Source organism: Diceros bicornis, chromosome 3 (genome assembly GCF_020826845.1).
Source record: "Diceros bicornis minor isolate mBicDic1 chromosome 3, mDicBic1.mat.cur, whole genome shotgun sequence".
Lineage (NCBI taxonomy): Eukaryota > Metazoa > Chordata > Mammalia > Perissodactyla > Rhinocerotidae > Diceros > Diceros bicornis.
In genome coordinates, this window is record NC_080742.1 from 45,486,793 (window position 1) to 45,513,199 (window position 26,407).

The following is a 26,407-nucleotide window of genomic DNA, read 5'->3' on the forward strand; positions in this document are numbered from 1 at the left end:
GAAAAAATTATAAACACTGAAAATTCCCATGCACAATGATGACCTTCAACCCATAAAAAGTTAGTTATGAATCCCATTTCCTCCCCCTTTCCACTTTTACCTTCTGATTCCAATTTTGCTTCAATAGAAAAGCCGTCTAGTGGGCTATAAGTGACTATCTCATTCTATCAAATATTTTCTACAACTACCTTTATATCAATGTAGAAGGGAAACATTTGGCATGGAACAGCACAGCAACATTCGAAGATATCCACTTTCTTAGACTTAGCCTATGTGTGATTCAACACCCTAATTTGACTTCTTACTGGCTGCTATAGAGTGAATGTACGTGTCCCTCCAAAATTCATGTGTTAAATCCTGATACCTAACGTGATGGTATTTAGAGTTGGAACCTTTGGGAAGTGATTTGGCAGAGCTCTCATGAATGAGATTAGAGCCCTTATAACAGAAGCTTCAGAGAGCTCTCTTGCCCCCTTTCATCAGGTGAGGTTACAGTGAGAAGGCAGCCATCTGTGAACCAGGAAGCCGGCCCTCACCAGACACCGAATCTGCCAGTGCCTTGATCTTGGACTTTTCAGCCTTCGGAAGTGTGAGAAATAAATTTCTCTTGTTTATAAGTCACCCAGTCTATGATATTCTGTTACAGCAGCCCAAATGTACTAACACACTGGCTCATGGCGCTCTTTCATAATCTGAAGTGTGGGATAGTAGCTCTCTTTGATGTTTGAAGCAGATGACATATTTCTTCATAATTTTGTGTTTGTGTGTGTTATATGAGTCTTCCAAATCTAATTATGTAATAGCCACCATTTGATTTTCAGAGTCTTTTTTTTGTTATAGCTATGACACAGAGTAATAAAATCCATAGAAAATTAAACATTGTCATTTTATAGCAAATAATGTACTTTTTCAAATCTAGGATAACATTAAAAGGCATCATTGATTTACTAACACCTTTTTTAAAAGTATCGCTGCAAAGGTACACATCAATTGTAAAAAAAATTACATACTAACTGTGGAAATGTTAAAATGTGAATATAAGTATGTCTTATAATTATGGAAATACAATAGTTTTTCTCTTTTTCTTTATTATCAAATATTTTGCTAGACATGTTATTAAATTATACTGATTCATAAATATTTGAATGCCACCCATTTATACTATAACAATACTTTATTATTCTGGGTGGTCAGTCATACAAAACTTAGAAAATAGAGTTCTAAAATGGAAAATTATTGTGTTCTCCTTCTATCCAAACTTGTTCTTGGAACAATCCTGCTTTGAAAACTATAATAATGCTAAGGTTCATGAACCTTCTCTCTGTCTTCTCAGAAACTTATCCAGATCAGCATTTCCCCATCTTTCATGGAATAAAAGGTGAGGATGTGGTCAGTTTTTATGAGACATGTTGCCAAAACTTTAAGGTTATATCAACAATAGAGTGGATACAAGAATGAACCATCCTTTCTATTAAAATGGGAGGTAAAGAGACCCAACTTCATTTAGAGATTTGCTTTGAACATTTTCTCTGTGTTCTGTAGTGACCTGAAGTTGCTTCTACCACCACACCCAATCCCACAAGGATTTTAATTGGCATTCCTGATAATATTGTTTTAAATTTAGTAGGGAAGGCCTCCCACCACTAACTGTTTCTATAGAGTGTTATTGAACTCTAGGGGAATTTTTCCTCCAAAGAAAGCATGGAATTCCTCTCTGAAATATTTATTTCTCTAGAACTCTAAAAGGAAGTGTCTGGAATAAAAAAGAGAGTGAGAACGAGAGAGTGAAGGAGCAGGAGAAATGCAAAGGGCAAAGAGGGAGGGAGGAAGAGAGAGAGTCTCAGTAAATAATTCTTATTATTCTCATTCATTTAGTGACTCCATTATTATATTAAAAGTAAAGGAAGGCAATTTTAACAATTATGAAATTTTCCATTTAAATTTTACATTTGCCTTGTCATTCCATAGGTTGTACCCATGGGGGAGAATTCTCTTTTTGGATTTTTGCACCCTTGCCTTAAGCTGAGAATATATGTGAGTTTTGCCAAGAGATATTTAGACGATACTAACAAACTAACATCAGTAATGTGAATGAAAAGTCTACTGATCATTTTCCCTGTCTTTGGAAATATACTTCTTTTCAAATTATCCAATAGTAAGGAAACAAATGACTGTTTATTTGCTGTTTGTTGTCTAATAAACAAACGTCATTGAACCTAAATTCATCTTTTTTCTTACCTTTTAGGTTGCATCTAAACTCAAGGCTGATAATAGACAACACACCATTTTGGGTAATGCCAAGATTTTTTTTTCTGATAGTAATTTTCCAGTAGTTCCCCAAATTAAATTCTAAGATGTCCATAATATTTCGGCCATGTCAGGATGAAATGTCCCCTGTTCTGCCGTTTAGATGAATGACATACTACGTCCGAGTCTATTGAAAGAAGCTAATCTACATTTTTTTTAATTTGCTTGTTCTGGTGTAAAACTTCACTGTTGGATACTTTTAGAGAATATATAACCATGTTTGATTTCCTTCTTATCATATCCTTCAAATGATCTCAAATGACCCACGTGCTTTCTTATGCATCCTGTAGAGATAATTACTAAAGAGTGGATGTTGGCTGATAGATACTGACGTCAGGAAAACCAATCAAAATGAAGACACAGAGTCAAGATCCTGCTTCCTTTCCTGCTATCACTTCCAAAGTAGCCTTTTTAATGCATCCAGGTAATACTTGGGCTCTCAATCCAAGATGGAAAACATCTGCTAGAGGAGTTGTCAAACAGCCTTGGAACACTTAGTCGAATTCACAGGAACTCCATCTGGGACTGGTGATACTTACTTCTTTCATATCTTTAATTGTTTCTAGCACCTCCATAGATCAAAGTTCTCTCCATAATCTTTTCTTTCCATCATGGCATATTTACCCATTTTATATCAAAATATATAATCTTTACCATCTGGTTTCATAGGAGACTATAAATCTTTATCAAAGTAGATTAACATTGAGTAACTTTTTTTTCAGCTCCGTGTGCCTGTATTTCTTTCTTATGTGCAAATTTAAGAAAATCATCTCCTCTTCCATGGTAGACTTTAAATTTGGAAACAAGATTCCTGGGCTTTCCTAACTGTAGAGTATTTTTACATTTTGCTTTGTGCTTGAATTTGAAGTTCAAATGAAGTCAGTGTTCTGTTATCCCTCATCTTCTGTACTAGAATGATACATATTGCTCTTATAACACATATCACACAATCTTGATTATAATTTTGCAATTTTGCAAATCTATGTCATGTCACAAAACTATGAACATCTAAAAGACATGATTAGGTTTTAACAATTTTTAGTACTTGGCCCAGTGACTAGTTCATAGTAGATACTCAATAAATTATTATATTAATGACACTTTAAATCATTACGTTATTATGTACTCAGTAAGTATTTTGTTAAAATGTTAAAATGAAGATTTTCATGTTGAAATGAAAATTGTAAATCAGCAAAATGTGGCAGAGCCTTAAATAATAGAAGGCTAAATTTATTATACGTACACAGAAATATTATATAATAATCTGATTCATACAAATGAATGCATCCCTTTAGTTGTTATAATTGATAAGCTTCTAAAAAATTATTCATATTATATTCCTATGACACTTTATATTTCCCTACTATTGCACATCCAGCATACTGTTCTTTTGCACACAGTCTAGTAGCTTATCGCTTCGATTCACCCCTCTCTTTCTATCATGCACACAGTCTGGGTCTTTAACATATACAATATATTATTTATAAGAGATGAAAGTAGATGGTTAAATTTTAAAATTTTGTGTCATTAACTTCTTTTCAGTAGCCAAATATTAGTTTTTTATCTCAAGTATCTGATCAGTTGTCAGTGAGTCACTCTTGAAAGCACAGACAGAATTCTCCTTAATTACTATCAATAAGATATATTCACATTCTCTCTAATCTCCAACACTGAAAAGAAGGCATAGACTGAAGAGACACTTTAAACTGAAGAGATCCTCCTATAAAAAATGTTTTGGAATTTGGTAGACTTACTCTTTTTCTCCATTTTGGGTAATTACCTATTCTCTAATCCTAGTGTTAAGGGTAACACCTCAGTCCTCTTATCCAAGGCTAAATAAATGTCTCTTCCTAAGTGAAAGACCACTTCCAAGCAGCACACAATAAATTCTAAATATACCTCATCTTCTGTTATGACATATGGCATTGGGAACTACGAAAAATGAGCTAATTTTAAGGCGCAGCTTTGAATAGACAACATTTCTTATAACGGCTTCTATCCTATTGAACTTCAAACAGAGGTATTTCAGGAGCAAATGTCAAGGCAATGTTGGGGAAATCTGTAGAAAGAAAAGAGAGGAAATATCTAACCATAAGGTCATGTGAATGCACAATTTTTATTGAAATTGTAGCTCCAGAAGCTTTGGGATTTTGCTATAATATCATATTTACATTGATAAAGTGAAACATTTATGTTTAGACCATTAAATTTACAAATATATAGTTGTCTAAAAAAACAAAATAATTTTTAAATATTTAGGATGGTACTCTTTTATATTCTGAATTAAATGTGGCTATACAATCTCTTTTGATTAGCAAAGGAGAAAGAGCCTTGAAGTGGGAATCCAAAGACTTATGTTTTAATCCAATATCTGATACTAACTAGAAAGTATGATCAGGCAAAATATTTAATTTGTCTGGGCCTCATATGTAAAACTAAAGGATCAGACTATTTGATTTTTAAGGTTCCTTTAAACATTAAAATTCTATGATCCAAGACAGAAAACATTTAGATAATAATCACTATACTCAAGGCAAACACCACCTAAAACTCTGTCGTGTCACTCCAACCCTCATCCGTAAAAGGTGAGTGGGGACTCTAGAATTCACTTTCATAGGTTGTAATAAGGCACCCCAACACCCCCACTGTTGTGATATCAGGGACAGCCCAGTAGAGAGCTGAGACTTTCATCCTTGCTGGCCAGTAGTAAGCTCTCATTCTAAGCCTCAGTGTCAGTTCAGACCAAGTAGGGAGCCTGGACTTCTATTCCCACCCAGAAGTGATAAGGCATCCCTTCCCCTCTGCTCTGGGGCATATCACAGAGGAGCCCTAATGGAAAATCAGAACTTTCAAAATAGCTAAGACCACCTATCAGTTATGAGGAGTTTCTCTTCCTGTGTCAATGGAGGATGAGTGGGGAATGTGAACTTCTACCATCACCTAACAATAATGATGTAGTGCTCCCTCTTCCCTTGCCAGAACAGTGTCAGAGAAAGGTAGCTAAAACAGAAGGTTTAAATGAGATCCAGAATCTCAGAACATAATACAAAAATGTCCTAGTTGCAATAGCAAATCATTCATCATACCAAGAACGAGGAAGATCTCAGACTGAATGAAAAGAGATAATCAAAAGATACCGACACCGGGGCTGGCCCGGTGTCATAGTAGTTAAGTTCTTGCACTCCAATTTGGCAGCCTGGGGTTCGCAGTTTCAGATCTGGGGTGCAGACCTATGCGCCGCTTATCAAGCCATGCTGTGGCAGGTGTCCCACATATAGTAGAGGAAGATGGGCACAGATGTTAGCTCAGGGCTAATCTTCCTCACATATACACACACAAAAAGAAGATACCAACACCAAGATGACCTAGATGTTAGAATTATCTGGGGCCCGTCCTGCGGCTTAGTGGTTAAGTGCACGCGCTCCGCTACTGGCGGCTCGGGTTTGGATCCCAGGAGCGCACCCACGTACCGCTTCTCTGGCCATGCTGAGGCCATGGCCCACATACAGCAACTAGAAGGATGTGCAACTATGACATACAACTATCTACTGGGGCTTTGGGGGAAAAAAAAGGAGGATGATTGGCAATAGATGTTAGCTCAGAGCCTGTCTTCCTCAGCAAAATGAGGCAGATTGGCATGGATGTTAGCTCAGGGCTGATCTTCCTCACAAAAAAAAAAAAAAAAAAGAAGAAGAAGAAGAAGAAAAAAAAAAAAGGAATTATCTGACAAATATCTTAAAAGAACCATCATAAAAATACTTCAATGAACAACTAAAAGTGTATTTGTAACAAATGAAAAATTAGAAAGTCTTAGCAAAGAAATAGATGATATAAGGAAGAACCAAATGGAGGGGCCAGGCTGGTGGCGCAGCGGTTGAATGTGCGTGCTCTGCTGCGGCAGCCCGAGGGTTCGCTGGTTCAGATCCCGGTTGCGCACCGATGCACCCCTCATCAAGCCATGCTGTGACCTTGTCCCGTGTAAAGTAAAGGAGGATGGGCATGGATGTTAGCCCAGGCCCAATCTTCCTTGGCAAAAAGAGGAGGATTGGCATCAGATGTTAGCTCAGGGCTGGTGTTCCTCAAAACAAAAAAAGAACCAAATGGAAATTTTAGAACTGAAAAAAGCAATAACCAAAATTAAAAGGCTAATGGATGGGCTCAAAAGCAGAATGGAAGGGACAAAGGAAAAGAATAGCTGCAATTGAAATTACTCAATCAGAATAACCAGAGATTAAAAAATGAAACACAAATGAACAGAGCCTCAGGGACCTGGGAGATTATAACAAAAGATCTAGTATTCATGTCATTGGTGTCCTTGAAGGAGGAGAGAAAGAGGGCCGAGCTGAAAAAATGCTCAAGGAAATAATGGCTGAAAAACTTCTCAAATTTGGCAAGAGATGTAAACCTACAGATTTAGGACACTGAAAGATCCCCAAAGAAATCAATGCCAAAGCACATCAAAATTAAACTCCTGAAAATTAAAGACAAAGAAGGCCTGAAAGCAGGCCTTCAATACAACACCTCACGTATAGGAGAAAAACGATTGGAATGACAGGTTTCTTGTTAGAATCCACGGAGACTACAAGGAAGTGGCACAATATCTTTTAGGTGCTGTAGGAAAAGAATTGTCAACTCAATCCTACAAAAAAGAATATATCTTTCAGCAATGAAGGGGAAATCAAGAGGAAGGAAAATCAAGAGAATTTGTCCCAGGAGACCTACTCTAAAAGAATGGCTAAAGGAATTTCTCTAAACAGAAAGGAAACAATATAAGGAGGAACCTTAGAATATCAGGAAGGAAGAAAAAAGCATAATAAGCAAAAATATCAGTAAATACAATAAGTTTTATTCTCCTCTTGAGTTTTCAAAATCGTGTGTGATGGTTGAAGCAAAAATTATAACTGTCAGATGTTCTAAACATATGCAGAGGAAATAGTTAAGACAATTATGTTATAAATGGGTGAGGGTAATAAGACATAAAGGGAGCTAAGGTTTCTATACTTCACTTGAATTGGTAAAATGAGGCCATCAATAAACTGTGATGTTATGTATATATAATGTAATACTTAAAGCAACCACTAAGAAACTGATATAAGGAGGTATACTCAAAATACTAGAGATAAATCAAAAAAGAATCCTAAAAAATGTTTAAGTAACTCACAGAAGGGCATGAAAAAGAAAACAGAGAAATGAAAAACAGAAGAAAGAAACAAAAATAAGATGACAAACTAAAGCCCTAATATATCAATAATAACACTAAATGTAAATGATCTAAATATACCAATTTAAAAATGGAGATCGGCAGATTGGATTGAAAAACATGACCCAACTATATGCTGTTGACAATAAAATCACCTCAAATATAATGATATAGGCAGGTAGAAAGTAAAAGGTTGGAAAAATATATATCATGGAAATATTAATCAAAGGAAAGCAGGAGTGGTTATATTAATATCAGATAAACTTCAGAAGAAAGAAAATTACCAGAGACAGAGAGGGACGTTATATAATTATAAAAGGACCCATCCACAGACATAGAAATCTTAAATATGTATGCACTAGACAATAGAGTTTCAAAATACGGTAGGAAAAAACTCACAGAACTGAAAAGAGAATGACACAAATCCACAATTATAGTAGATCTGGGGTTTGACAATGAATTCCTAGACTTGACACAAAAAGCAGAATCCATAAAAGGAAACTCTGATAAATTGGACTTCATCAAAATTTAAAATATTTCTTCTGCAAAAGATCCTGTTCAAAACACGAAAAGATAAGCTACAGGCTATAAGTCCAAGATCGGGGGCCAACTTCGTGGGTTTCTGGTGAAGACTCTCTTCCCTTGTAGCTTGTAGACAGCCACCTTTTCACTGTAGCCTCACATGACAGAGAGGGAGAGATAGATCTTTTCCTCTTATCACATCACGAGGGCCCCACCCTCATGACTTCATCTAACCTGTTACTTCCCAAAAGCCCCATTTCCAAATACCATCACACAGGGTTAGGGCTTCAACATGTGAATTTGTGGGGGGCCGGGGGGGGGGGGCAACACACAAACATTCAGTTCATAGCAAAGGAGGAATACTAAAAACTCTAAAATTAGGAAATATGTAGTTGAATACTTACTTGCTTATACAATTTCATATTAACCTCCAGGATATGTAAGGAGACCTGACTGTTTCAGAGTTCAGTTGGAATTGGGAAGGAGTTTAAAAGAATTGCAATAACCCCTCTGGTCTTTTCGATGAGAATGATCAACAACATTGTTTGATTTTGTTTGTTTGAATAAGTATGTCTGTTTATGGATAATGTTAGGGTCTCCTCGAATGAATGTCTTCTACGTAAATAGACCTGAAATCCATACTGTTCAAAACTGTCTATTGGTTTAGATTATTCCACATTGCACTGTTTGTAAGGTATTAAAACATGCTGATCCCTTTGCAGATCTGCAGCCCCAGCCACATAGTAGATGAGTTTCCAAGGAAGCTGTCTAGGGAGCTGGGCCCTAGATAAATAAATATAGAGAAAAAAATACTAGGTAAAATATTGAGAAAGAATACACACACCTATGTTTATGGAAATATGATCGCTATTTTTTAGGGTTAATTCTCTTCCACCTTTTTTTTTTTTTAAGAAAGGAACTTAAGAAAATAACTGTGGCCTGGTGCCGGCTGCACATTGGATACAGATGGGAATTCCCAAGTAACTTGTGCTGTTACTGCAAAAACCACAGACAATCCATGTCTAAAAATTTGAAGGGAATCTTTAATCTATTTAAAGAATTTGAGGTTTGAAATAATTCCACAGCGAACACAATTTGCAATGAGCAGTTAGGAATAGTCCTGGTGAGTGAAGCTGTAAACATTCAGAAAGGGGGTAAGAGAAGGAAAAAAATAACGAGGAAACGAAGAATATTCTTTGGGAAATGAACATGAAGAAATTGTAAACATTTCAGAATTATGGGAGGTCAGAGAATGCAGAGTGATCAATATAAATATTGACAGAGTCTATAATTAGTGAAGAAAAGTTGATGAATGTGTTTTTAAATTCACTATCTGCTATTTTACAGATATGTATATATTTTATGTGACATCTCTACCTTCTAATAGCATCGTATTGGCGATTTCGATTTAACATATGAATTTTGGGGAGACACAAACATTCAGTCTACAGCACAGTACATAGAAATAAAGAAAGGAATATGCATATGTACATATGGCCATTTTTCTCACACAAAGGTAAAATGTAATAGAAAATTTTTGCCCCTTGCTTTTTTCCCTCTAATGTACATATCCTTGAAATCCCTCAATATCAGTTAATAGAGATAGTCACTCTTTTTACAGGTTGATAGTCCTCCATTGTATGAAAGTACCATAGTTTATTCAACCACTCTCCTAGCCTATGTGTGGGCATTTAGGCAGTTTCCAGCATTTTGATATTGCAAATAATGCTGCAATGAATAACCTTGCTCATATGTTTTTGTATTTTGGTGGTTGTATCTTTAGGTTAAATTACTAAAAATGGAATTGCTGGAAAAAAAATTAAATATGAGCATCTTTTCATATATTTAAGCGTCATTTGCATACCTTTCCTTGTAAATTGTCTGTTTGTTTTTTGTACCTTTTCTTAATGGATTTTGGCTTTTTTATCTCTCGATTTTTTAAGAGTTCTTTACCATTGGTTCTAAGAGTAAGTTTGCTTCACAGTGGCATATTGTAAAAAATTCCCAAGCAACATTATATTAAAAATTAAGGGAGAGAAGTCAAGGTGGCGGTGTAAGCAGACTCTGAACTCACCTCCTCCCCCGGACACAGCCAATTTACAACTACTCGTGGAAAAGTTACCCCTGAGACAGAACTGAAAGCTGGATAAGAGGAACTCCTGCAACAAAGGACAATCCTAATTGAGGTGGAAGAAGCAGAAACTCCCTTCAGGAGAGAAAAAACGCCGCCTTCACCAGCCGCCATCTTCATGACCACCCGGGAACAGCCCAGAGGTCCACAGCCCTCCCTGGAGGAGCGGGGCCCTGAGCTGGGGAGCATTTTTTGCTGTAGGCATTTTTTGGACCCAGCACAATCGAGACAAGTGGCATAATATCTGACTTTGCCTGCTACTAAAACATTGGGGAGTACCCCCAGAAAAGCTGGTTCACAAAGAAATTAAAACCGGCTCTTAAAGGGCCCATGCGCAAACTCACCCGTTTCAGAAAGCAACCTAAAATCACCAGAAAGAAAGGTGCACAGTGCTTTGGTGAAAAGAGACTCACCTAATGGAGCCTGAGTGCATCTTGGTGAGAGGTGAGACCTCTCCAGGGACTGGGACATTGGTGGCGGCCATTGTTGTGACCTGGTGTGGGTGTGCGGACACAGATGCCATTGGAGATCTCCCTGGGGCCTGCTAGCCCAGGTCTGCCCCACCCACTAGAGCACCAATTTAATCCAGCTCAGCCAGGGTGGGCAGCCCACCCTAGAGACTGGCCCCACCCAACAACAAGCCCTCAGGCAACTTGTGGGCCTGCATAGATTGGTGAATGGAGTCTCTGCAGCCTGGCAACTGAGCCCACTTCAGTGGGGCAGGGCGTGCACAAGGAGCTGGTGCAGAGTGTGGGGTAGTGGTGGAGTGTGTGGGGCTCCCGCCGTGGAGAGACTGGGTTCACTTCAGGAGGTCAGGGCACACACACGGGGCAGCACTGTGTTGACTGTGTGTGTGGACCTGTGGGTGGCAGGGCTTGTCAGCTGCAGAAGACTTGTGCTTCTCAAAGACCCACATAGGGGGTTTGCCCCACCTTCCAAAGCCTGAAACAACTGGGTGCTCCCGTGCCTGAGGCCAGCCCCACCCAGCTGCAATCCTCAGAGAGCTGACAAGAGACCTAAAGGCTGGAGGCTTATAGCAATTGTAAGCCCCTGAGCCTAACAACCTGCCATGCTGGGGGCCTACTCACTTAAAAGAAATACTGCAACACAAATGTGGTATTAGAACTTGCAGCCAACTGTGCTGGGGCTCCCTACACCTGATAAAGAGGCTGAAGGGCCCACAACAACTACAAGCTGCTGAGCATTACAACAGCTGGCAAGGATCATAACTCAGCCTCCCTGGGCGCCTACAGGGAGGGCAAACAGGCCACAACAGAACGGCTCATCTAGCCCACATAGGGGTTACCCCTGGAACATTGAGAACTGAGGGAAGCACACTGCAGGTCTCCTATGGCATCATTTATATAAGGTCACCTATCCAAGAGCAGGAGACGTAGCTGACCTACGTAATACGTAGACACAAGCACAGGGAAAGAGGCAAAATGAGGAGGCAAAGGAATACATTCCAAGTAAGGGAACAGGACAAAACCCCAGAAAAGGAACTAAGTGAAACAGAACTGAGCAACTTACCTGATAGAGAGGTCAAACAAAGAGTGTTAAGGATGCTCACTGATCTGGGGAGAAGAATAGATGAACTCAGTGAGAATGTCAACAAAAAAATGGAAGATATAAAAAAGAACCAATCAGAAAGGAAGAATACAATACTGGAAATGAAAAATTCACTAGAGGGACTTAAAAGCAGTGTAGAGGATACAGAAGAATGGATCTGCGAGCTGGACGAAAGACTAGAAGAAGTTACCCAAGCTGAACAGGTAAAAGAGAAAAGAATTAAAAAGAGTGAGGACAGTCTAAGGGACCTCTGGGACAACATCAAGTGCACTAACATCCGTGTTATAGGTGTCCCGGAAGGAGAAGAGCGAGACAAAGGGGCAGAGAATCTATTTCAAGAAATAATAGATGAAAACTTCCCTAACCTAAGGAAGGAAACAGACATCCAGGTACAGGAAGCACAGAGACCATCAAACAAGATAAACCCAAAGAGGCCCATACCAAGACACATCATAATGTAAATGTCCAGAATTAAAGATAAAGAGAGAATCCTAAAAGCTGTAAGAGAAAGACAAGTTACACAGAAAGGAAACCCCATAAGACTATCAGCTGACTTCTCAGCAGAAACCTTACAGGCTAGAAGAGAGTGGCACGATATATTTAAAGTGCTAAAAGGAAAAAACTTACAGCCAAGAATACTCTACCCAGCAAAGTTAGCATTCAAAATGGAAGGAGAGATAAAAAATTTCCCAGACAAGCAAAAATTAAAGAAGTTTGTCAACAGGAAACCAGTGCTACAAGAAATGTTAAAGAGACTGATTTAAAGAGAAAAAAGAAGACGGCAAATAGGAAAAATTATCTATTTCCATGATAAGAGGGTAATGGATACAAATGCACAAAAAAGAGGTTGGATATGATATCAAAAACATAAAATGAGGGAGGAGGGGAGATAAGAGTAGAGCTTTCAGATAGAGGTCAAGCTAAAGAGACCATCAATTCTGTATAGAAGGAGAAAGGAACAGAGAAGGACTCCTAAAACACTGAGGAAAAAAAAAAGTTAAAAAATGGCAGTAATTACATACTTATCAATAGTTACTTTAAATGTCAATGGACTAAATGCTCCAACTAAAAGGCATAGGTTGGCTGATTGGATAAAAAACACAAGACCCATATATATGCTGCATACAAGAGACACACTTCAGACCTAAAGAAACTCACAAACTGAAAGCGAAGGGATGGAAAAAGAGACTCCATGCAAATGGCACTGAAAAGAAAGCTGGGGTAGCAATACTAATATCAGACAAAATAGACTTTAAAACAAAAACTGTAAAAAGAGACAAAGAAGGGCATTACATGATGATCAAGGGAACAATCCATCAAGAGGATATAACACTTGTAAATATCTACACACCCAACGTAGGTGCACCTAAATATATAAAGAAATTATTAACAGACATAAAAAGAGAAATAGACAGTAACACAATAATAGTAGGAGACTTTAACACTCCACTTACACCAACAGATAGATCATCCATACAGAAGACCAATAAGGAAACATTGGCCTTAAGTGACACACTAGAACAGATGGACCTAGTAGATATACACAGAGCATTCCATTCAAAAACCGAAGAATACACGTTCTTTTTAAATGCACATGGAACATCCTCCAGGATTGATCACATATTAGGCCACAAAACAAGTCTCCATAAATTTAAGAAGATTGAAAAAATACCAAGCATCTTTTCTGACCACAACAGTATGAAACTAGAAATCAACTATAGGAAGAAAAGCCACAAATATGTGGAGATTAAACAAAATGCTACTGAACAACGATTGGGTCAATGAAGAAATCAAAGGAGAAATCAAAAGATACCTGGAGACAAATGAAAATGAAAATACGACATGCCAGAATTTACAGGATACAGCAAAAGCGGTTCTAAGAGGGAAGTTTATAGCAATACAGGCCTATGTCAACAAACAAGAAAAATCTCAAATAAACAATCTAAAAATGCACCTAAAGGAACTGGAAAAAGAAGAACAAACAAAGCCCAAAATCAGTAGAAGGAGGGAAATAATAAAAATCAGAGCAGAAATAAATGAAATAGAGACTAAAAAAACAATAGAAAAAATTAATAAAACCAAGAGCTGATTCTTTGAAAATATAAACAAAATTCACAAACCTTTAGCTAGACTCCCAAGAAAAAAAGAGAGAAGGTACAAATAAGTAAAATCAGAAATGAAAGAGGAGAAATTACAATAGACACCTCAGAAATACAAAAGATTATAAGAGCATACTATGAAAGGCTACATGCCTACCAATTTGAGAATCTGGAAGAAATGGATAAATTCTTAGAATCATACAACCTTCCAAAACTGGATCAAGAAGAAATAGAGAATTTGAATAGACCAATCACCAGCAAGGAGATCAAAACAGTAATCAAAAATCTCCCCCAAAATAAAAGTCCAGGACCAGATGGCTTCCCTGGTGAATTCTACCAAACATTCAAAGAAGACTTAATACCTATCCTTCTCAAACTCTTCCAAAAAATTGAGGAAGGGGTAAGCTCCCTAACTCATTCTATGAAGCTAACATTACCCTGATACCAAAACCAGACAAGGACAACACCAATAAAGAAAATTACAGGCCAATATCACTGATGAATATCGATGCAAAAATCCTCAACAAAACACTTGCAAATTGCATACAACAATATGTTAAAAAGATTATACACCATGATCAAGTGGGATTTATTCCAGGTATTCAGGGATGGTTCAACATTCTCAAATCAATCAACGTAATACACCACATTAATAAAATGAAGAATAAAAATCACATGATCATCTCAATAGATGCAGAGAAAGCATTTGACAAGATACAGCATCCACTTATGATAAAAACTCTGAATAAAATGGGGATAGAAGGAAAGTACCTCAACATAATAAAGGCCATATAAGACAAACCCACAGCTAATATCATCCTCAATGGTGAAAGACTGAAAGCTATCCCTCTAAGAACAGGAATCAGACAAGGATGCCCACTGTCACCACTCCTATTTAACATAGTACTGGAAATCCTAGCCAGAGCAATGAGGCAAGAAAAAGAAATAAAAGGATCCAAATTGGAAAGGAAGAAGTGAAACTCTAACTATTTGCAGATGACATGTTTTTATATATAGAAAACCCTAAAGAATCCTCAAAAAACTTTTAGAAGTAACAAACAAATACGGTAAAGTTGCAGGATACAAAATCGACATACAAAAATCAGTTGCATTTCTATACACTAACAACAAAGTAGAAGAAAGAGAAATTAAGAATACAATCCCATTTACAATTGCAACAAAAAGAATAAAATACCTAGGAATAAACTTAACCAAAGAGGTGAAAGATCTGTAGACCTAAAACTATAAAACATTGCTGAAAGAAATTGAAGAAGACACAAAGCAATGGAAAGATATTCTGTGCTCTTGGATTGGAAGAATTAACATAGTTAAAATGTCCATACTTCCTAAAGCAATCTATAGATTCAATGCAATCCCTGTCAACGTTCCAACAACACTTTTCACAGAAATAGAACAAAGAATCCTAAAATTTATATGGAACAACAAAAGACCCCAAATAGCTAGTGGAATCCTGAGAAAAAGGAACAAAGCTGGAAGTATCACACTCCCTGATTTCAAAATATACTGTAAAGCTATAGTAACCAAAACAGCATGGTACTGGCACAAAAACAGACACACAGATCAATGGAATGGAATCGAAAGCCCAGAAATAAACCCACACATCTATGGACAGCTCATCTTTGACAAAGGAGCCAAGAACATACAATGGAGAAAAGAAAGTCTTTTCAACAAATGGTTTTGGGAAAACTGGATAGCCACATGCAAAAAAATGAAAATAGACTCTTACCTTACACCATACACAAAAATTAACTCCAAATGGATTAAAGACTTGAATGTAAGACCTGAAACTATGAAACTTCTAGAAGAAAACATAGGCAGTACGCTCTTCGACATGGGTCTTAGCAACATATTTTCAAGCACCATGTCTGACCGGGCAAGAGAAACAATAGAAAAAATAAACAAATGGGACTACATCAAAATAAAAAGCTTCTGCACAGCAAAGGAAACCATCAACAAAACGAAAAGGCAACCTAACAATTGGGAGAAGATATTTGCAAACCAAAAATCGGATAAGGGGTTAATCTCCAAAATATATAAAGAACTGATGCATCTCAACAACAAAAAAAGTAACAACCCAATTAAAAAATGGGCAAAAGACCTGAACAGACATTTCTCCAAAGAAGATATACAGATGGCCAACAGACACATGAAAAGATGTTCAACATCATTAACTATCTGGGAAATGCAAATCAAAACTACAATGAGATATCACCTCATGCCCATCAGAATGGCTATAATTAACAAGACAGGAAACAACATGTGTTGGAGAGGATGTGGAGAGAAGGGAACTCACACACACTGCTGGTGGGAGTACAAACTGGTGCAGCCACTATGGAAAACAGTATGAAGACTCCTCAAAAAATTAAGGATAGAACTTCCATATGATCCAGCTATTCCACTGCTGGGTATTTATCCAAAGAACTTGAAAACACCAATGCGTAAAGATACATGTACCCCTGTGTTCATTGCAGCGTTATTCACAATAGCCAAGACTTGGAAGCACCCTAAGTGCCCATCAAGGGACGAATGGATAAAGAAAATGTGGTACATATACACGATGGAATACTACTCAGTCGTAAGAAACGATGAAATCCAGCCGTTTATGACAACATGGATGGACATTGAGGGTATCATGCAAAATGAAATAAGTCAAAGGGGGAAGGTTAAAAACCATATGATTTCCCTCATTAAGTAGTAGATAATAACAACAATAAACAAACACATAGAGACAGAGATTGGATTGGCGGTTACCAGAGGGGAAGGGGGAAGGGAGGATGGTCAAAGGGATAATTTGGCACAAGTGTGTGGTGATGGGTTGTAATCAGTATTTGGGTGGTGAACATGATGTAATCTATGCAGAAATAGAAGTATAATGATGTACACCTGAAATTTATACAGTGTTATAAACCAATGTTACTGCAATAAACAAAAAATTAAAAAAAAAAATTAAGGATAAAATTTGTAGACCCCTTCCTTCTTTTATAAAAGAAAAAACAAATAGAAGGCCATCTGTAGAATAATAATACTCTCTATTAATTGCTTTCCAATCCAGCTTGTTATGTAGAAGAGAAAAAACAGGAGTTCCCCAGCCCTCAGAGAATTGCACCTAACCCTACGTAAGCCTACTGGAACATGTTCTATGTTTGACTATCATCTTTCTCATATGATGAGATACAAATATACAATTAAGCGGTTTTGTTCAAAATAATCTGTATGGAATGTTTAAAATAGAAATCAACCCAGCAGGGTCATATATTACATGTTTGTAAAGTGTTATGTTCAAACTTTAGCAATTTATTACCCCTGCCTAACTACTATTACATTGTTCTGAAACCTTTTAATTATTATTTCTCCTTTTTTCCCTTTTGCTACTATTCAGATTCATCCCCTTCTGATTTATAATTAAATAAGTTGCTTCTTGACATACATAATTACTCAAGTCTGCAACCTGAGGCAGAATTTCTTTCAAGAAGAATCAGATTAATCTCAAGTAATGAGTCATTAAGTTTCATTTCTATTGCCAAGTGCACATTATCTTTTATTCAATATGATATGCTGAATCCAGAAACTTCCCTGAAGGCCAAAATATCGTTTCTCTTTCTCCCTACTCTTTCTCCAGAGAACCCACGCATTTCTGTTCACTCACCTCAACCGTGATCCACATGCCTGCTATTGCCATTCCAGCCGTTTCTGCGAGCTGCCAATCACACTGCACTTGGCCAGAAGGCTTGGGGCTTTTCAGTTTGTACAGCCAAATATCCAAAGACTGTGTTCACTCCACCCAACACTTTTGGATTTTGATTTCAGCATTATTTTTCACAGACTTCCAGAAATGAAATGTGGCTTTACCAAATCCCCATGTCACCTGGCTCTTGCTACTTATTTATATTTTGCATTTTCCCAGCTACAACATAGCAGCCAATCTAAGAGGAGATAGCAGAGACCCTTGGGGATGCAGTGAGTTTCACAATGAACACGTGCTGCCTGATGGCTGGCCAGGGGCCTTATTTCCTGAAAATTTTACTGTTTTGTGTTTCCTTCAAAGCCCCCTCAGCAAGAGCTTTTCTTTTGGATTTCAGTGGTAAGGGATGATAGAATGATGACAGGTTGGCGTGATGCAGCTTTTACTAATTGAATAGAAAGAAACTTAAAGACTTTAGAGAAAATGTCTAGGAATAGCTAAAGATCATCTTCTTTGAGAACTCTTGAGTGGTTCAATCAAGGGAGTGTAAACCGCCTTTAGTGGATGGTTACACCATCCTATTTGCTTCTCACGGTAACGTTCTTATTTCATCTCAAAATTGAAGTGAAGTGTTTGAAATTAGCAGATAACTATGTTTTATTATCTCACATTTGATGATGCTTATTTTTAAGATATACAAATACCAGTCAATTTGACCAAAAGGGTTAAAAAATACCCTATTTCATTTCATCCTATGTCTATTTCATCATAGACAATTTGTTGTTTGTGCCGCATGAATTAAAAAAATCATTTCATTTCTTGAATCCATTCCCCTAAAATGGGGGATTTATTATTAATTAAAACTATGTTTTCCTGCACCTAGAGGGTAGTTTTTGCTGCCATTTTTTTAAACAGGTGTTTAAATCATCACGGATACCAAATGAGGACAGCCTTGTAACATCCTCCCCATACAAACTGAGAAATCAGAATTACAGCACACTAACTCGCAGTAGTGCACACTTGACACAGTTTTCTCATCTGCATCTAGACTGAAATATACCCTGCATATTTCTCATGTGGACACAGGAAGGTAAGCCTGCAGGCCATATCATGATGACATCCATGGGTTTTCTGAGTCTTGATGGAGTTATCATAGTAGCCTAGTATTTGGCCCTCAGCTTTCTGTGTCCAAGATTTCAATATACCAATTCTACAGTGAGGTCTTGGGAAATGTATGAGTCTGATTATGTATGTATCAAAATATTTATAAATTTATTTATAAAGCAAATTTCAGATATATGTATTTATTCTGGAACACATCTTTCCAGTAATCAAAAAGATCATTTCTTCCATACAACGTACCCCACTTCTAATATCAAAGTATTTAGAAATCAAATTAGCAAGCAGAGATTGTTTGGGGAGTGTGAGATCATACAGAAAGACTGGAGTGGGATTGAAGGCTTCTTCATTAAGCCCTTTGAACATTGTTGCTCCACAGATTACTTCCTTCTGAGGACCAGAATATGTTACTTGAATCTTCCAAATACAATCAATCTCTCTTGCATACTCTTTTGTTCTCTCACTCTTTCTTGCTCTCTCTTTTTATTCTCTTCCTTGTAAAATTGTTCTGATAACCATTAGTACATTTTTTTTCTGGCAAGCTCTCCTTGTCTCATATTCCATTATATCTGCCTTTCATTTTCATTACAATAACACCTTTCTTCATGTCAACATACTTTCATACTATGTTACAATTCACACGGGTATAAATTTTTCTTAAAATTCCTCAGCAGAGTTACGATTTCCTATTTTAAAAAAGATTAAATCTACCAATAAACCATTTTCAAATGCTTTTTTTTTTTTTTTTTTTTGCCTTGAGTAATTTTGGAGAAGGAATCCCATCCATCCATGGTATACACTTTCTGTTTAGCTTCTGTCACAATTGCTAACATTTCCTTTGGGAGCCCATCTATCTTTTAGGACTTAAAATCTTATACATCCCCTAAACATTTTTCCCCAAACGGCTCTTTTATAAGAGTCATGGAAATTAGAAGTGCCATCTGCAGTGAAACTACATGGGAAAATAAACTGGCTTTGGCTACCTTAGCTGTATCCAACAATTATAGCCAAGAAGGAATAGATCAGAGGGGCAACGTTGAGTGCAGTTCGGAAATTGGGTTCTCTTGTTAGAGATTTGGGTTTGAACCACAGCTCCACTGTTCCTTCAGCTGTGGAACCATGGGACAGTTCCCTCTCTTAGCTTTAGTTTTCTTATCTGTAAAATGTAAACAATAAAGCTCCCTCCTCCTCTTACTCTCGCTGTCCCACTCTACCACTAGGATTGTTGTAAGGCTTTGATGAGAAAAACATGAAATGCTGAGCACAGTGACTAGCAGGAGTAGGTCGTCGACCAATGTTGGCCAATGTGTTAGCATCTGAAACAGCATAAGGATGCTGGGATGGATTGTCTGCTACCAACTCAGCATGATAACCATACCCTTCTAAGTTCTGGGAAATTACATTCCTCAAACTCCCCTTTCCTATTTCATTCTAGGTAGAATTTCCCTTTGAGAGGAAGTTGCATGAGGTTTGGACAGCAGAAGAGAAGTTGAATCCAGAATTCTCTGGATGTGGTGGCAGCCAGACTTGTAGGCAGGCATGAGTCACAGTAGCATTTCATGAGCATATGAGAACCACCCACATCATTGCTGTAGACGGCAGAGGTCTTCACCAACTTCCCTGCCTTTCCAGCTTCAGTGTCCGTGATTTTCCATGGCAATTCTCTGATCTTTCCTCCCCATCTCTTCCAACATCATGTAAAGCCTAATTTCTAAGTTAAATCTTTTATTCTTGGAATAGTTACAGTGGTTTTGTTTTCTTTACTGATCCCAGGCTGATAGAGATGGCTGTAGTCGGGTTCAGGAAGCTGCCGGAGAGTGGAACTCACCTGGCACAGGGCGACTGCTCCTGTCCTCCATTGAAAGGGCATATTTTTAGATTATTTGAATAATATATTATCCTCCACTAGACTGTGGCACCAAGACCAGTGCTTGGCACATAGTTGGAACTCAGTAAACATTTGTTGAAAGCCAGTATGCATATATGACTGCTTCTGTTTGCCCTACTACTCATTCACCTTATTCTCCAATGTGTTCTTTCTTCCTCTCCCACACGGCATATATATAAATTCCATGCACCACTTTAAAATATTTTCTAGAATTCAGAGTGAAAGAATTTGGAAATACTATGAGGTAATTCTTTGGTGTCTCTTCCCTATCTCCCTCCCACCGTTTCTTCTTTCGGAGGGTCAGGTCATATGCTATAGGAGCTGGGGATACTAACATGCACAAGCTCTCAGTCCTTCCTTAAGATAGATGGTGAGATCTAGTGGCAGAGAGTAGAAATGGACACATTGACATCTATCTACCTATCTGTTTGTCTATCTATCATGCTCAGAGTTATTAGAGATTATTATTATTTTATAACCAAATGACTAGTAAAGGATCCAGTAGCAATAGTGAGTTTGTCTTAGAGCAAATATTGACTAAGTTTTCAGCCCTCACAATATTGAAAGATGTTATAAAAATTTAACAACTTAAACAAAAGTGGGGCAAATATGTGGAAAAGAGTACCCAGAGTGAGTACTTTGGAATAAGAATAATAATGATAATAATAATGTCTAATATTTATAGGGGTTACTAAGTACCATGAACTCTGATAAATGTGTTACCTATGGTGTCTATATTAGTCTATACTCACAACAGTCATATGAGGGAGACATAAATTAATATATATTTTGCGGGTGAAGAAAATTGTGTTTTGAGGTGTTAAGTAGCTTTCCCAAGGTCATATAGCTAACATGTGGTGCAGCCAACATTCGAACCCAAAGGTGTCTATCTGAAGAGCCAGCATTCTTCCATAAAATAGAGCAGCACTGTTCAAAAAACACACTTGACAAAGAGGAAAATCATACCATTACCATTGATAACATAGAGTGTGGACCATAAGAAGCTGTGTGGAACAGGGTCTAGCAGAAGCCTGGAAACTGTGCATTTAGGGGAATTGAGAATGAAGTTTAAATATATAAGAGATGATGTTAGCGGGTAAAGGCAAAGGTTCATATTGTCAGAGGTGGAAAAAAGGCTTCAATTAATATTTAACTGAAATACACCATAAATACGCTATCAAATGGATGATAATCTTCAACAGATCAGATCGCAGAGTTCCCAAAGGTTAGATTGGAGACTATTCTTTTATCCACTTTGAAATGTTTACTCTACAAATGTCTACAACTTTGGGACAATAAATCTAGACATACACAGATTAGCAACAAGGTTGCCCCTAGACAGAGAGGTTCAATTTAAGCTACAAGGACTGAGAGTCTAGAAGAGGAAAATTGGAGTTTTCTTATCAAAGAAAGTCATGCTGGGCAGGAAAAATAAAAGCAGACATTTACTTCACGTAGCATTTGAAATACCCATCTGAATTCTGTCTAGAATCTTTAGCTGGAGTTTTGAGTCTTCATGTGCTCCTCAGGCCTTGACTTCTCTACTTTTTCTGTCTGCCCTTGGTTTTACATGTGCCTTGTCACTCCTGGCTGTAGCCTCAGTCTATTAAATAGGAGATCTATTATATAGGCTCTATTATATAGGCATTACGGTGGAAAGAGTACCAGATTGAGAATCCTGAATTCCAGGCAAGACTCTATAGATTCTTTGATCTGGCTACAATTCAAGAAACCTCAACTGAATTTGTTCTAAATCACAGGAGATAAATGACCCTAAGAACCCATTCAGTTCTAAAATTCTATTACTCTTTGCTGATCCTCATCCCTTAAGTTGTAAAATCCCTTTTCTACAGCACTCCTCCTCCTGGTCATCCTGAGTTGGTACTTCCTTTTCCTATACACATCGACATGTGAACTTGTGGTCTCTGCCAAATAGGTTTTGTCAAGGTTAGAACATTTATTTACCTGAACACTTATATGTGAGCTCGGCTCTGAATTATTTTTTAAAAGTGCTATGACCATTGCACACTATGACAAATACATATTGAAGGCTCAATATATAGTTGTTTCATTGACTGGAAACTGACAAGCAACTTCACTATCTCTTACAATGGAAAAAAAAGTACTCTGTCTCTAAGAATTGTTATTATCATTAGAAATGTTAGTGCAGCTTTATTTTACAGAGTAAATTGAAATGAAGGGAAGTTATGATTCTTGTCTAGGTCGTACCTCATGTCTTCTGATTCTAAATCTAATCTTCTTCCATCTATATCACATAACTGTTTTCTATAAAATGTATGTTTGAAATTAACAGTCCAACAAGTTGATTCTTTTTCCAAATCCCCATCCATTTATTTAACTATCATGTGTTTTGTACTTATCCTGTGTCAGGCCCCATGCTTGGCACAGGCAATAGAAAGAAAAAGAAGCCAATGATTGCTCTAAGTTGGCTTATGAGGTGGTAGTGGGGTGCACGAGGGCAACAAAATGGCAATAACAATATAGTGTGAGGAGTAGAATGATGAGCCAAGATACAATGTAGGGGCACCTAATCCAGACCAAACGGGACAGGGAGGGTGTTCTGGAGGTAATGAAAACTAAGCTAAGTCTTAAAGGGTAATAGAAATCAGCCAGGCACAGAAGGAAAGAATGGACATTTTAAGCAAATGAAGCGGCATACACAAAAGCAAAGAGAGGTGAAGGTGCCTCATCGTTGTTAGTGCCGTTGAGTTGATCCCTAGCAACACTGTGTACAGCAAAGCTGAAACCTACCCGGTCTTTTTGCATCATCCTCTCACCTTCCAGTGCTATATTGGACAATGCTCCACTGCTGTTCATAGGGTTTTCACGGCCAATTATTTCTGAAGTGGGTGGTTAGGTCCTTCTCCCTAATCTGTCTTAGTCTGGAAGCTCCGCTGAAACCTATCCACTATGAGTGAGCCTGCTGGTATTTTAAATACCACTGGCATAGCTTTCAGCATCACAACAACACACAGGTACCAAAGTATGACAACCAACAGAGGGGTGGTGTGGTTCCCTGACCAGAAAATGGGCTGCAGTGGTGAGAACATGAATCTTAACCACTAGAACACCAGGCCTGGCTAAGGTGCCTTACGCCTTCAGAGAATAGCAAATAGTTCAGCTTCACTGGGACCAGGGGCAAAAAGAAGACTCTACATAAGAATTCTTCTTTTGTAAAATAATTTAATAAGTTTATAATATACTTAAAGGGGACCTACAGTTAATCACAAAGTGAAAATAGTTTTAAAAAAAAAAAGGCGTGACAATAATATAAGGCTTGAAAGAACAAGATCAATCCCAGAAAAAAGGAAAATGAGACAGAGAAGCACGAAGCTAGCTTGACCTTTAGTTACTGGGAAGCAGATGAAGGTCTCTCTGTGGTACCCTCAGCACAAATCAAGTCAGCCAGGGTGAAAGTCACCTGAAGAAACAGACATAAGTCACTGTGTGCATTTATTTTCCCTACCACAATCCAGAAGGAGGACCAAATCAATTCAGAATCCATGGCTTTGCCTGTATGAGTGATAGCAGGTTGTTTTCAGTGGGCCAAGTCCAGCACTGTATTTATTCAGCGTTGAAATGTAGTGAGGGAACAGGGAATTGGTTGACTTCCAGAATTATGAAATAAAACATTTGGCTACAAAATTAACCAAATGAACAAATGTCTTTTGAGATTTGTTGTGGTAGCTGTATTTTGCATCAAGCCTACTCTGGAATGTACAGGATTTTCATCTTATATATTAATTTGCCTCAGCCAATGAAAATCATTAATGTCAGAATACATATGATATTGTATATTTTGAAATCCTCAATATTTTCCCTCAACCCCAACAGAAATCGATACCGGGATCACTGTAAAGGAGATTTCCTTTCAACACTGGCCATCTCACCAGGGAGGTAAGTCTCTCAATTTTTTTTAATTCCCCAAAGCCAATATTAACACACACCCTGAAGTTCTATTCACTTAAATTCTATCAGTTTCCTTTCAGCTGAGGTTTAAGTTGACTATCCAACTAGACTTAATTAGGTTGTATTCTCTTAGCTCTGGATTTTATTACTATTCAATAAATGCCTGAAAAAATGGGAAGGGCCCATCAACTCTATCAAAATCTCCAAATTGGGAAGGAATACATCAAGTTATTTTCAGTATTCTTTGCATTCCATTGTGAATTCTAAAGCAAAATTCTAAAATGCGATTTCAAATAAGAGCTATAAATTACCATCTTGTAGTAGAGCAACTTGTTGCTTTAGTATAGCAGAGAAATCACTGTGTTTAGGATCAGAAGACTTGTTTTTCCCCCTAGATCTGGAACTAACTACACTCTTTATATTGAACAAGTCAAACCTCCTTGTTCTTCAAATTCTTCCTGTATAAAATAAGGTGTATGGACTAGGTGCCTCTATGATTTCTTCCTATGATTTGCTGAATGTTTAAACAAATGTAGTTCATTCAAGGCTTCTATTAAAAGAGAAATATATAGACAAAACATATCTTACCGTGAAGTCACAGCATCAAATCGTTTCTGAAGAGGCTTCATAATCACCCTAATAATGATAGCCACAACTATCATGATAAAGTAGTTGTCAAATGTCTACCTGCTCACATCACCATGCTAGACACTAAGATATATCAAATAAACTAAACAGATGTGGTCCTGGGTGGGCTCCTAGGAGCACAATAGATAAAAAGAGAAAATGGTTTCCCACATGTAACTTCTCCCTCAAAGGAACTATTCTTCAGGCTTTTCCTTCAACATGATTCATGATGTGTAGTATTTTGTTCACTTCCAGGTTAAGAAAGAATAACCAAGAACAGAACTGACAAGTTTGTCAGTGCCACCTGCAGTTGGAACATTGACATAAATCCTGCCTCATTTTACAGGAAAATTTGATGGACACTGTCAGAAGAAAATCAATGAAGCCATCAAATATTGGGTACTTGTTAGATATAGTTTTCAGAGGAAGGAGAGTGGGAAGTATAAGATGAAAGTCAATGCCTTAGTGCATTTATACTCTAGGTAAGAAGAAAAGATGTGTGATTACAAATTAAAATTGACTCCAGAAATTAGTTAGCATTTTCTGATAATAGTTGAAGCTTATGTGCATAGAAATACGTACCAGTGAACACAAGACATAATGATTGACATAAACAGAAAATAGTCTATGAGCTGAACATGGAATGACCGCTAAGATCTTTCTAAAACTCATCTTGCCTTGAATGAGTTGCAAACATGGGATCTCTTTCCATTTATTTGTGTCTTCTTCAAATTCTTTCATCAATATCTTACAGTTTTCAATATACAGATCTTTCCCCTCCTTGGTTAAATTTATTCCTAAGTATTTTATTCTTTTTGATGCTATTGTAAATGAAATTGTCTTTCCTTTTCAGTTAGTTTATTGTTAGTATGTTGAGATGCAACTAAGTTTTGTATATTTATTTTGTATCCTGCAACATAAATGAATTTGTTTATTAGTTCTAACAGTTTTTTGGTGGAGTCTTTAGGATTTTCTACATACAATATTATGTCATCTGCAAACAGAGACAATTTTACTTCTTCCTTTTTCATGTGGATGCATTTTATTTCTTTTTATTGCCTAATTGCTGTGGCAAGAACTTCCAGTACTATCTTGAATAAAACTTGTGAGAGTGGACACCCTTGTCTTTTTCCTGATCTTAGAAGAAAAACTTTCAGTATTTAACCATTGAGTATGATGTTAGCTGTGGGCTTGCCATATATGGCCTTTATTATGTTGAGGTATATTCCCTTTATACCCAGTTTATTGAGAGTTTTTTTTAATAATGCAAATAATCATTTCAATTCACTTATAATTAAAAAAGAATAACAAC

At 37.3% G+C, this 26,407-nt stretch overlaps 1 long non-coding RNA gene across 2 annotated transcripts; it reads left to right on the top strand.

Annotated features, from left to right (window-relative positions):
• The first annotated feature begins 484 nt into the window (after positions 1-484).
• LOC131395011 (uncharacterized) lies at positions 485-25,909 on the top strand. Of its 2 annotated transcripts, XR_009216257.1 has the most exons (7): positions 485-589; positions 1,334-1,378; positions 1,969-2,034; positions 2,246-2,291; positions 2,598-2,731; positions 24,394-24,456; positions 25,351-25,909. It is a non-coding gene; the product is annotated as an uncharacterized LOC131395011 (long non-coding RNA). The 2 variants fall into 2 exon arrangements; XR_009216256.1 differs by lacking the exon at positions 1,969-2,034.
• The last annotated feature ends 498 nt before the right edge of the window (positions 25,910-26,407 follow it).